Source organism: Hemicordylus capensis, chromosome 2 (assembly GCF_027244095.1).
Source record: "Hemicordylus capensis ecotype Gifberg chromosome 2, rHemCap1.1.pri, whole genome shotgun sequence".
Taxonomy (NCBI): domain Eukaryota; kingdom Metazoa; phylum Chordata; class Lepidosauria; order Squamata; family Cordylidae; genus Hemicordylus; species Hemicordylus capensis.
The window spans coordinates 208,442,936-208,453,553 of record NC_069658.1 but is presented as its reverse complement, the minus strand read 5'-3'; positions in this window follow the sequence as shown (position 1 = coordinate 208,453,553).

Here is a 10,618-nt window from a genome sequence, read left to right as displayed (position 1 = left end):
TCTTCCTGGCAAGGTATTTCCCCAACATTTCCCCCAACATGGTTTGACATATCAAGCCATGAAAAGCTCCAGAGCTGCTTTCAAGGGCCACCTGCAGACAGAGAGGCCAGATTCCGGAGAGGGCTGGCAACCCTGTGACTCCACTTTCAGGAGTCTCTGATCAGGCCGTGTCTTTCTCCTGCTCAGAATTGCTTTGCAGAAATTTTGCCTTTTGCCATTTTGCTTGGGAGAGGTGGCTCTGGCTCTCTCTCTCTCTCATTCTCTCTCTCTCATTCTCTCTCCTGGCTCTCAGCTGACTCTTTCTGGAAGGCGAACAGACGCAGATGCCGGAGAGGCTTTTGCAGCTGCTGTAGTGAAGTCTTGTTCACCCCACGTCACCTGCTTCCCCCCCATGCCCCCCCCTGCTGCCGCCATGTCCCATTGGGAGCACACGGAGTGGAGGATACATCTGCTTCCTTGCAGTTAGCATTTCTCAGCCCACACACTGGCTTTGAGGCAGCTGTCTGGAGGGGGGGCTGTGCTCTCTCTCCTCCCCCCATCCCTACTGTGGGGGCCTCCCTCTTGCCGCCACCAGAGTGGGAGGGTTGGAGGGCCACAGAGATGCACTCTGGCTTCTGGTTGTTTCACTCCCACCAGGTGATGTGTGTGGCTTTGTGGACCTGTAAACAAAGGGTGTATATCCGTCTGTTTCAGTACAAGAGGACAAGGTCCCTGCCCTGAGGGGCTTACAGTCCAGGAAGCACCGCAAGGGAAACCACAGAGGAAGGAGAGGCAGTTAAACAGGGGAAGCATGCATGTCTATTTCACTACAAGAGGACAAGGTCTCTGCCCTGAGGGGCTTACAATCTAGATAGTAGCACAAGGGAGACAATCAGGGAAGAGGAGGTGGGGAAAACAGGGGAAGCATGCATGTCTATTTCACTACAAGAGGACAAGGTCTCTGCCCTGAGGGGCTTACAATCTAGATAGCAGCACAAGGGAGACAAGGAAGAGGAGACAAGGTCTCTGCCCTGAGGGGCTTACAATCTAGATAGTAGCACAAGGGAAACAATCAGGGAAGGGGAGGTGGGGAAAACAGGGGAAGCATGTGGCCTGATTTCAGTACACAAAGGCACAGGCACACAAAGGTCCCTGAACTGAGTGACTCATACACTAGAAAAAGACAGATTAGAGGAGAAGGGAGAGAGGATGGAGGCCAAGGGCAAAACTAGGGCGAAAGGATGTGGTCTTTCAGGACAAGAGGGTTGGCCTCTGCCCCAAAGGGCTTACAGTCTGGAAACAGACAGGAAGGAGAGGACAGAGGGAGGGGAGGCAGCAGGCAGAAGCCGCCAGGAGAAAGGAGGCTCCTGATAGGTGGGCAAAGAAGAGGCCCCTTTTAAGGAGGTGGGTCTCCTCAGTTGGGTGGAGTGGGGGCCTTTGGGGACGCAGAGGAGGCCAGCCCTCCCTCCCTCTGCCCCTGAAACCGCTTCTGGGACCTGGCAGGAATCCCGTCCCAGGCCGGAGGTGGGGGCCCCCGTCTCAGCATTTCTTTCAGAATGGATCCCTAACCCCCACCCCGCCGTATTTATTTATTCACATGCCTCTTTCCAACAGCAAACTCTCAAAGCGGTTTATTTAGCCGAAGGGGAAGGTGGTGGCCCAAAGGGCTTCCCTGCCCCAAAGGGCTTACAGTCAAGAAAAACCAAAGCCACAGAGGAGACACCAGCAGCAGCAGCAGCAGCCGCCGCCATGGGAGAGATGCTGGGTCGAAGCGGGCAAGTCGCTCTCCGCCTGCTAAAAAGAAATGGGGGGGGCTTCAGAAGGGGCCGGTTGGCCGGATTAGCCCGGCTGCCGCGACTCAAGCCCAGGGGTCCAGGGCCAGGATCAGGCGCTCCGGATCCGGGGCTGCTTCCAACCCCACAGCTAGGGAGCAACCCCTCCCTGCCTGCCAGCTGCCAGGGCCTCAGCAGAGGGCACTCATCCTGCTGCGTGCCAGGGTCTCCCGCCCCCCGCCCGCCGTTCCTTTGGGGCTGGAGCTCATCCCAACAGCAAGGCTGCTTCTGGGGCAGGCCGAACAACCCGGGGTGGGGAGAGGGAGGGCGAGCGGGGGGGGGGCTGTCCCTGTCCCTTTGTTTGGCCCTCAGCCCGCCTGCTGCTGCCCCACCCCCGTGGCCAGCTGGCCCCTGGCCGCGGCTGCCTTTGGCTCCTGCCCCTCATTAACCCCGCGAGGTCTTGGCGGGGGGGGGGGAGCGGGGGGGAGGCTGGCGCCGGTCCAGGGTCTGCCGCAACCTTTCCACGCATCTGGTGTGTGTTACTGGAGGGAGCCGGAGAGGCCGCGCCTGGCTTTGCCCCCGGAGCCCCTGGAAGGGCGGGGGGGGGGCTGGATGGGGGGGGGCAGCGGGGAGGCAGCTTGCGGAGCCTGGAGAGGCTGAGTCCAGCCCTATAGGTCCCCTCCCTCTCCACCCCCCACCACACACACAGATTGTCCTTGGATGTCGTTGTGTTTAGTCAGTCGAATTGCGGAGGGGGGGGAGAGGAGGCGGCGGGCTGCGGCTATATATAGTGGCGACCCACAGGTAACGATGCGTCATGCGCTCGGCTGGCTGACGCAGTTGGCGACGCACAGCCCCGGGTGGTGCTGCGTGCCTGCGCGTGGCCCCTCTCCCCCCACCCTCCTCGGCGCCCCCCCCCACCCGCCACCGATCGAGCAAGGCCGCCAGCCAAAGGCCCCACCACAGGGATCATCTGCCGCCCTGGGTCGGAGGAGGCCCTCTCCCTCGCCCCCCACCCCGCCCCACTTGCGCGCGCGCGCGCAAAGCCGTATCCAGGCGTTAATCATGCCGCGCCCCGTTCCGTCGATTTATACCCCGCTTTGCTTTTTTAGCGGGGAAAGCGGCCAACGCAGCGCATGAGGCCGCTTTCATCACAATGTGTGTGGTTTTTCTTCCAAGGAATTGCCCCTCCCGCCCTTGAGAAAGCTGCTCTCCTGACCCGGAGCCCTGGCTTGAGGGTTGCCAACTTACACACACACACACACGCCCTAGCTCCTCTGCATTTTCACAAGAAGCTCAGCAGGTAGAAACTGAACCGGGGTAGCTTTTTCTGGCACAGAGTTAAAGGGGTGGGGGTGAGGTGTGGGGTCGCTTGCTCTTTTTGTGAGCGGCAGGGGTTGTGGGAGGCACAGGAGCAAGTGCCTGTGAGAAACAAGGCAACCTCAGGGGGGAACAGGAGGGTTGCCCAGGACACTGGCAGGCAGCCAATGGGACAGAGCAGTTGCAGGGCTGGGCTAGGATCCCTGCAAAGAGGGCAACCTTGGGCCAGTCTCTTGACCTGGCCTACCTCACAAAGTTGTGGTGAGGATAACATGGGGGCGGGGAGCACAGAATAAATCACTGTGGATGACCTTCGGCTGGGTGACCTTGGGATCATCACACTATCTCTTTCTCCATACCTTGCAGGGTTGTTGTAGGGTATTATGATAGGAAGCATGAATTGTCCCCTTTGCTAAGCACGGTCTGTCCTGGTTTGCATTTGAATGGGAGGCTACATGTATAAGCACTGTCAGATATTCCCCTTAGGGGATGAGGCCGCTTTGGGAAGAACAACTTCCTGCTAGCATGCAGAAGGTTCCAAGTTCCCTCCCTGGCAGCATCTCCAGGTAGGGCTGAGAGAGGCTCCTGCCTGCAACCTTGGAGAAGCTGCTGCCAGTCTGTGTAGACAATACAGAGCTAGAGGGACCAAGGGTCTGACTCGGTAGAAGGCAGCTTCCAGCGTTCCTATGGATAACATGGAGGGGGAGAACTTTTGTCAGTCACCCCAAACTCCTTTGTGGGGAAAGGAGCTTTAAAAAGGCAATTAAAAAGCAACCTATAATAACAACTTTGGCACCATCTCCACTTTCCTCTCTTTTTCTGTTCAGCATTAGTCTGGTTGCCAACTTCTTTTTTGGGCATTGCTCCCATGTCTTTGGCCATAGCTGGTGGAACTGCTTCTTGGCATGGGAATTAAGGACTGGACACAGCTGGGTTTTATGCCTACCTGTCCAGAGGCAGGAACCCTTCTTCCACCAAAAGAGACCCTAACTGTTCAGTGCCTGCTGAATTTCAGAGGAAAGTGCCCAATCCCCAGTCTACGAGGCTGCCAACTTTTGACCAGTCCCTGCTCCTGTGCTTTTAAGGAGCTGGGTCTGCAACCACTAGTGAGTGGAGGTGCTTCTTGCCATGCCCTGAGCAGTTCCACCTTCTGATGTCCACAGACCAAGCAGTTGTTATATGCAGAGGAGCAGGTCTGACTTCTTTTCCTGGTCAGTTGGCAACTTGGCTGTTTTCCCTTCCTCTCTCCCTCTCTCGGAGAGGAGAGCTGATCTTGTGGCAGCAAGCACGACTTGTCCCCTTAGCTAAGCAAGGTCTGCCCTGGTTGCATATGAATGGGAGACTAGAAGTGTGAGCACTGTAAGATACTCCCCTCAGGGGATGGAGCTGCTCTGGGAAGAGCCTCGAGGTTCCAAGTTCCCTCCCTGGCAGCATCTCCACAGTAGGGCTGAGAGAGACTCCTGCCTGCAACCTTGGAGAAGCCGCTGCCAGTCTGTGAAGACAATACTGAGCGAGATGGACCAATGGTCTGACTCAGTATATGGCAGCTTCCTATGTTCCCTCTCTCTCCTCCCTCTCTCTCCCTGCTGCTTTGGCACAGGCTTCCTTCTTAGGCATGTTTAGAAATTAGGTGGTGAATGGGCTTGACTGCAGCACATTGACTAATTCCCCCGCCCCATCCTGGTGTGTCTCAACCCGATGTCCTTCCTGTCTTGCATTGTGTGGAACATTTGAGGGGGGGGAGTTCGGTCGGTGTTGCCTTGTACGCAGTTACCACCACCCTGCAGCACGGGAACAGGACGTCCTGGCCTGCCCAGAGCTACTGGGAAAGGAACCTCCAACCTTGCTGCCCAGCATTGTGGCCCAGCCCTCGACTCCACCCTGACTTCTGGGAAGAACCAGAGGTGGTGGTTTCTTACAGGATGGGTGCTCCGCCCTGTTGTTCAGTGCTTCCCCTTTAATGTAGGTCAAACTGGGGCCAGGAAGCTCTCTGCACATGCTCACTGGAAAGTCACTCTCAGTGCTCAGAGACCAGGCACTCTGCACATGGCCAGAGAGAGGCACGGCTTGCTGTTGTCTCCGTGTCCCGGGACCTGAGAACTGGAGCAGGCTGAGTTTCAGCCCAGTTAGAGACTTCTCATGGTCTCGAGTTGTTTTTATATACATTTATGTACGCTTTTTAAAAATATATAAATGTTATTTCTCTATAATACTTAGTTGTTTCTAAAAATCAGGAGGTACTGAAGCTCACAACAACCTGGATACAGTCCCACATGGTAGCTTCCCCGCCCCCATTCCTGTCATAAATGCAACTATGAGGTTTTTAGGCAAAGCACTCTGTGTATGCCCAGAGACACTCTAGTCATTAGTACCTTGCAAATGCTTCAAGCCAAAGCCCAGTGCGGCATGCAGGTATTCTGGGACTCTGATTAAAACATCAGCTTTCATTCCAAGTGCCACCCAGTTGCTGCAGCTCAGGGTGGGAGGAGAGTGCAGGCTGTTTAACTTTCCTAAAACAAATTTTTCAAATTTATTTTAAAATGAATTGGTTATATCTTTAGCATGTCCTAGCAGAGCAGATCAAGTCTGCTGTTCTGACTGTGTGTCAATCATTACTGATTTTGAGTTTGGGTTGAACCCGTGCACCAGATAAACTTTGCAAGAGGTTTGCTGCAGTCAGATAAGCTTTGCCAGAGGTTGCATGTCAGCATCAAATCTTAGAATTTAAAAAGGGCATCACTTGCCAGGCTTTTGAAGTTGGAGGTTTCCCAATAAAACCCTCCCTGCTTGAAACTTTGATGACTGCCTTAAAGGGCCACCCTCTAAAGCTCCACAAGAAGGCCCAACCTTCCATTCAGAAGACAAAACTGCAAAGCTGACCTTATGCACCCCTGAGTCTGACCCAGGTCAACAGCCTTTCTCTGTCTTGGAGCAGGAGCTGAGCTTCAGAGGAAGCTACTTTGAAGGCCAGCAGAGAAAAAGAGAAATAAAAAACAAGAGAGCCCTCACATATGCCTACTCAAATCCCCATTCAGCCATGAGACTTGCTGGTTGTGACTCTGGGCCAGTCACTTCTCTCTCAGCCTAGCCTACTTCACAGGGTTTTTGTGAGGAGAAACCTAAGTATGTAGTACACCACTCTGGGCTTCTTGCAGGAAGAGTGGGATATAAAATGTAAAAAATTTAAAATAAATAAATACTTTCCAACCTGTCATTGCCTTTGCGCCATTTAAGAGGCTTTGAGCACCAAACATTTGACGCCACTGTATGCAGGAATCCTGAGTGTTCATGTGGAGGCATGATGCAATAAAGTCAAGGGTGCCTCTAGGCACGTGCAGAGTCTTTTGCTCACAGCACAAACTGTCAAAGGTTAGGGGAGAGAACACACCCAGGCCACTGCATGTTCTGGCACCTCTTCTATTTAGGCAAGTGTGTGTGTGTGCGCGTGTGCGTGCAGGGATTTCATTCCACCCAAGAGAAAACCAGCAGCGAAAATTTGTTCTGGGTCCCCGCAGGATTGGGACCCGGGCCTCCAGGGACCGCCATCCTGGGAGAAGCTCGCCCACCTGAGAAGCCTCCTGCCACTTCTCTTATTAAGCAAAGCTTGGCGCGCCGCGGGGTGTGTGTGTGTGTGTCTGTGCGCCCACGCGATTCCCCAAGCGGTGGATCGGGACCCCGCTGTGTGGATTGCACCCAAGGGAGCAACGGCAGAAACTGAAAGAAAAGGAAAAAGCTTCCCAGGATGGCTCGCATCTTTCGAGCCGGAGGAGGCAACTTCACCGGTTGGTTTTCTGCCTGCTGCGCAGCTGGGTAAAAGCACAGGCGCCTGCGAGGTTGAGGAGGTGGGTGGCAAAGCCCTGGGGGGGGCTTTGGCTCCACCATTCTTCCTCCTCCTCCTCCTCTCGCCCGATGCAGCAGCAGCAGCCTGGTTTTTTTTTTTTTGTTTCCATGACAACCGCCCTCCTGGGGCCCAGCCGTGTGAATGAATGGCCTAGAGAAGAATGAATGAATTTTCTGTGCTGAGCTGACAACCATCCCCCCCCCCCACCGCCCGGGGAGGGCAGGCGGGCAGCGGCAGGAAGCAAAATCCAGACCGGATCTCCAAAATCAGGACTGGGCCGCCTCTTTCTAAGGCTAAGGTTGCCAGCTTTCTCAACACGGCTCCGCTCCTCTGCCGCTTTAACGTGCAGTCCGCATCCAGGAATCCAATGGGTGACGTTTTCCTGGGGTGTGGGGAGAAGGGATACACATGCCTCCTACATTTGGGGGCGGGAGGGGGCAAGTTGGTATTTAAAGAGCAACAAATGTCAGTTTTAAGGGTGGGGGGCGCTTTCTGTCTCTCTGTTTTCTTCCTCCTGCTGGATCCAACAATCCGCAGCCAGCCGTCGCGTCCTGAAAATCCAGTCCAGGTTTTCCAGCTGACTTCAGTGGCCGGGCAGGGGACAGGGAGGCTGCGTTTCCTCCATCAGGGCAGTCGGGAAAAGGAAGACTGGATCGGCATTGGTGAGGAATGGAAGAAGCGAGACATTCTCCTTTTGATGCCTTGCCGACTGGGACAAATCCTGCTGCTCGCTCACCAGGATGGGACACACACATGACATGCAGGTTCGGCTCCTGCCAGTGGGGCTGTGCAGTTATATACGCAACCTCTTTTAGAGCAGCTTTTTAAAAAGATGACGAAGTCCTTGCCCTGAGGAATCTACAATCTAAATTATCGCCAGAGGGGTGGAGAGAGGGGAGCAGCTGTAGCTCAGTAGTAGATGCAGGGATCCCTGGTTCGAGCCCCAGTTAAAAGGGTCTCCAAGCAGAGAGAGAAAGGACCTAAGAGCTGCTGCCAGCCAGAGTCCATCTTCTTAGCTAAGAAATATTAACAGGCATGCTGCAATGCAGAAGATCCCTGGGGCAATCCCCAGCATCTCCAGGTAGGACTGGGACTGAGCAAGACCTCTACCCAAGATCCTAAGGACCTGCTGCCAGTAAGTGCAGGCAATACTGAACTAGATGGCCCAAGGGTCTGACTCAGTAGGAAGCAGCTTCATAGATTCATAAGACACATCCACAGCTCAGTGGAGGAAGAGCCTCTACTTTTTTCCTCCATCAGGCAGTTGGGGAAAGGAAGACCGGATCGGCATTGGTGAGGAATGGAAGAAGCAAGACTTGATTACTTATAAAACAATACACCTGCCTATTTGGCTGGGACGGCTAGCACCACTAACAAGTTGATGACCCCCCTGCCCCCCCCTCATGGCAATCTCTCCCAAGTCTGTTTCCGGGCCCGATTCAAAGTGCTGGTTTTAAACTTTAAAGCCCCCTAAATAGCTTGGAACTGGGTTAGGGGAGGGAGTGCCTTGCCCCCATATGAGCCTACCCGTACCTTAAGATCTCTTTCGGAGGCCCTCCTCCGGGTGCCCCTGCCAGACAAAGGTGAGGCAGGTAGCTACTGGGGAGAGGGCCTTTTTGGTGGTGGCACCCCGCTTATGGAATAGCCTCCCCAGTGAAGGTTCACCTGGCTTCATCACTTGGTCCTTTTAGATGCCAGGTGAAGACCTTTCTGTTCACTCGGGCCTTTTATTTATTCATTTATTTATTTATCACATTTATATACCACCCAAACTTTTGTCTCTGGGTTAGATTTCGATTTCTAGATTTGATTTTTAACTGGATTTTAAAGAGTTTTAAAATTGCTTTGTGTTCTATGTTGTATTTTCTTTTTCCCCTTTTGGTCTGTTGTGATTCAATTTGTGGTGTGGGGTTTTTTAAAAATTTCATGTTTTAACATTGTGTATTATTATTGCTTTGCATGCTGAAAGTCCCAGGTTCAATCCACAGCAGAATCTCAGGTAAGGCCGGGAAATACCCTTATCAGAAACTCTGAAGAGATGCTGCCTGTCAGAGTAGACAATACTGAGCTAGGCAGACCAAGAGTCTGACTCAGAAAGCAGCTTCCTATATGCTCCTAAAGAGATGTGGCAGGTGTAATAGCTATATCTGGGGAATCCAAACCAACTGGAGAGGAAGCATTATTAGAAGGTCTGCTGCACTGTTTTTGGCTGAAAGTAGGAGGTCCAGAGCCCTTTTGGAGTGTGTGGCCTTTTTGTGTGGGTATGGAATGATTTGTCTCCCTGTGTTAATTCAGTGGGGATCTTAGGAGCCTCAAGTGTGATCTGAAAGCAAGTGAGCAGCCCCCTTGCTGAAACTGAGCTGGGTCAGATGTGATCAGCAGCTGGATGGAAGACCATGTGGTGGTTGGGCATTCCCTCCTCTGTGTGTGTGGGAGGGAATGCCTCTTCTGAGACAGTTGGTTTGATTATGGACAAGTCCAGTCTGAAGGGGCACGATGCAGCTCCTATGCGGAAGCTAAGCCAGCTCGGATATGGTCAACGACTAGGTGGGAGACAATATGGTGGTTGGAACTTGGAAGAAGCATTCCTTCCCCTGTGAGAGAGGAGGGGGGAATGCCTCTTCTGAGATGGTTGGTTTGGTTATGGACAACCTGCGCCTGCTCCTTTGCTGAAGCTCAGCCGAGTCGGATATGGCCAGTGGCTGGTTGGGAGACCACCACCTGCGTCCCCTGCTGGACGCCATCTTGAATCCCAGCACGGAACCAAGGCCAGACGTACATGATACGAGTAAGGAGGTGGACCCGTGCAAGGCTACTGGTTCTCTGGACAAGCAGGCGGCTCCATCCAGAAGCGGCTTTCTTGTTACTCTTGAAAGTCCTGCGTCACCGCAGTGGGGGGGGGGGCGCTGCAGGCAGGGCGTCCTGCCAGGAAACTCCCGCCCACCCCTTTGCCGGCTCGCTTCCCCTCTGCTGCCTCACCCTCCTCCATCTTAAGGGGATATTTTTAGCACTCGCCAAAGTCAAGGGCTAACGGAAAAGAGAGAGAGAGAGAGAGAGGCGAGAGAGTGCAGCTGGGCCTTTGCTTAGCGGCTGAGATGCAAATTCTTCCCCACCCCACCAAGGGTGACCCGTAACCTATGCACTATCCTAGACTGGGCAGAGAGCCGGGCGGCCCATTCGTTGGACACTGCGAATGATTGTCCAAAGCGGAGAAGACGGCCAAGAGCTGGCCTTCAGTTTGAGTCTTGGCTTGGAGGTCGAAGAGTCTGATGGATCAGACTACTGGCCCAGTATCTTGTCTCCAGTGGTGAACAGCCAGAAGCTTTGGGAGGCAATTGAGTGAAAGCTCTCTCGCTCTCTCGCCTTTCTGTTGTTCTCCGGCAAATCAGATTCGGTAGTCTACTGCCCCTAAGCATAGAGGTTTCATTCTTAGCCATGATGGTGCCAGTGTAAAGCAGGTGTTCCCACTTCTTTCACACATAAAGAAGGGAATGCCTCTTCTAGGCTGATGCCTGCTATGACACGCACATGCAGCAGCCAAACAGTATGCTTCTAAAAGTGGTATTCCACAAAGTGTGGGTGGCAAGCAAGCAGTATCATAGAAGAGACATTTTCTCTCCTGTTTCCCAGAGGGGAGAATACATCTTCTATGTCTGCCATGATGCACAAGTGCAGAGGAAAAGCACCACCTTAGATTAAGCATTCC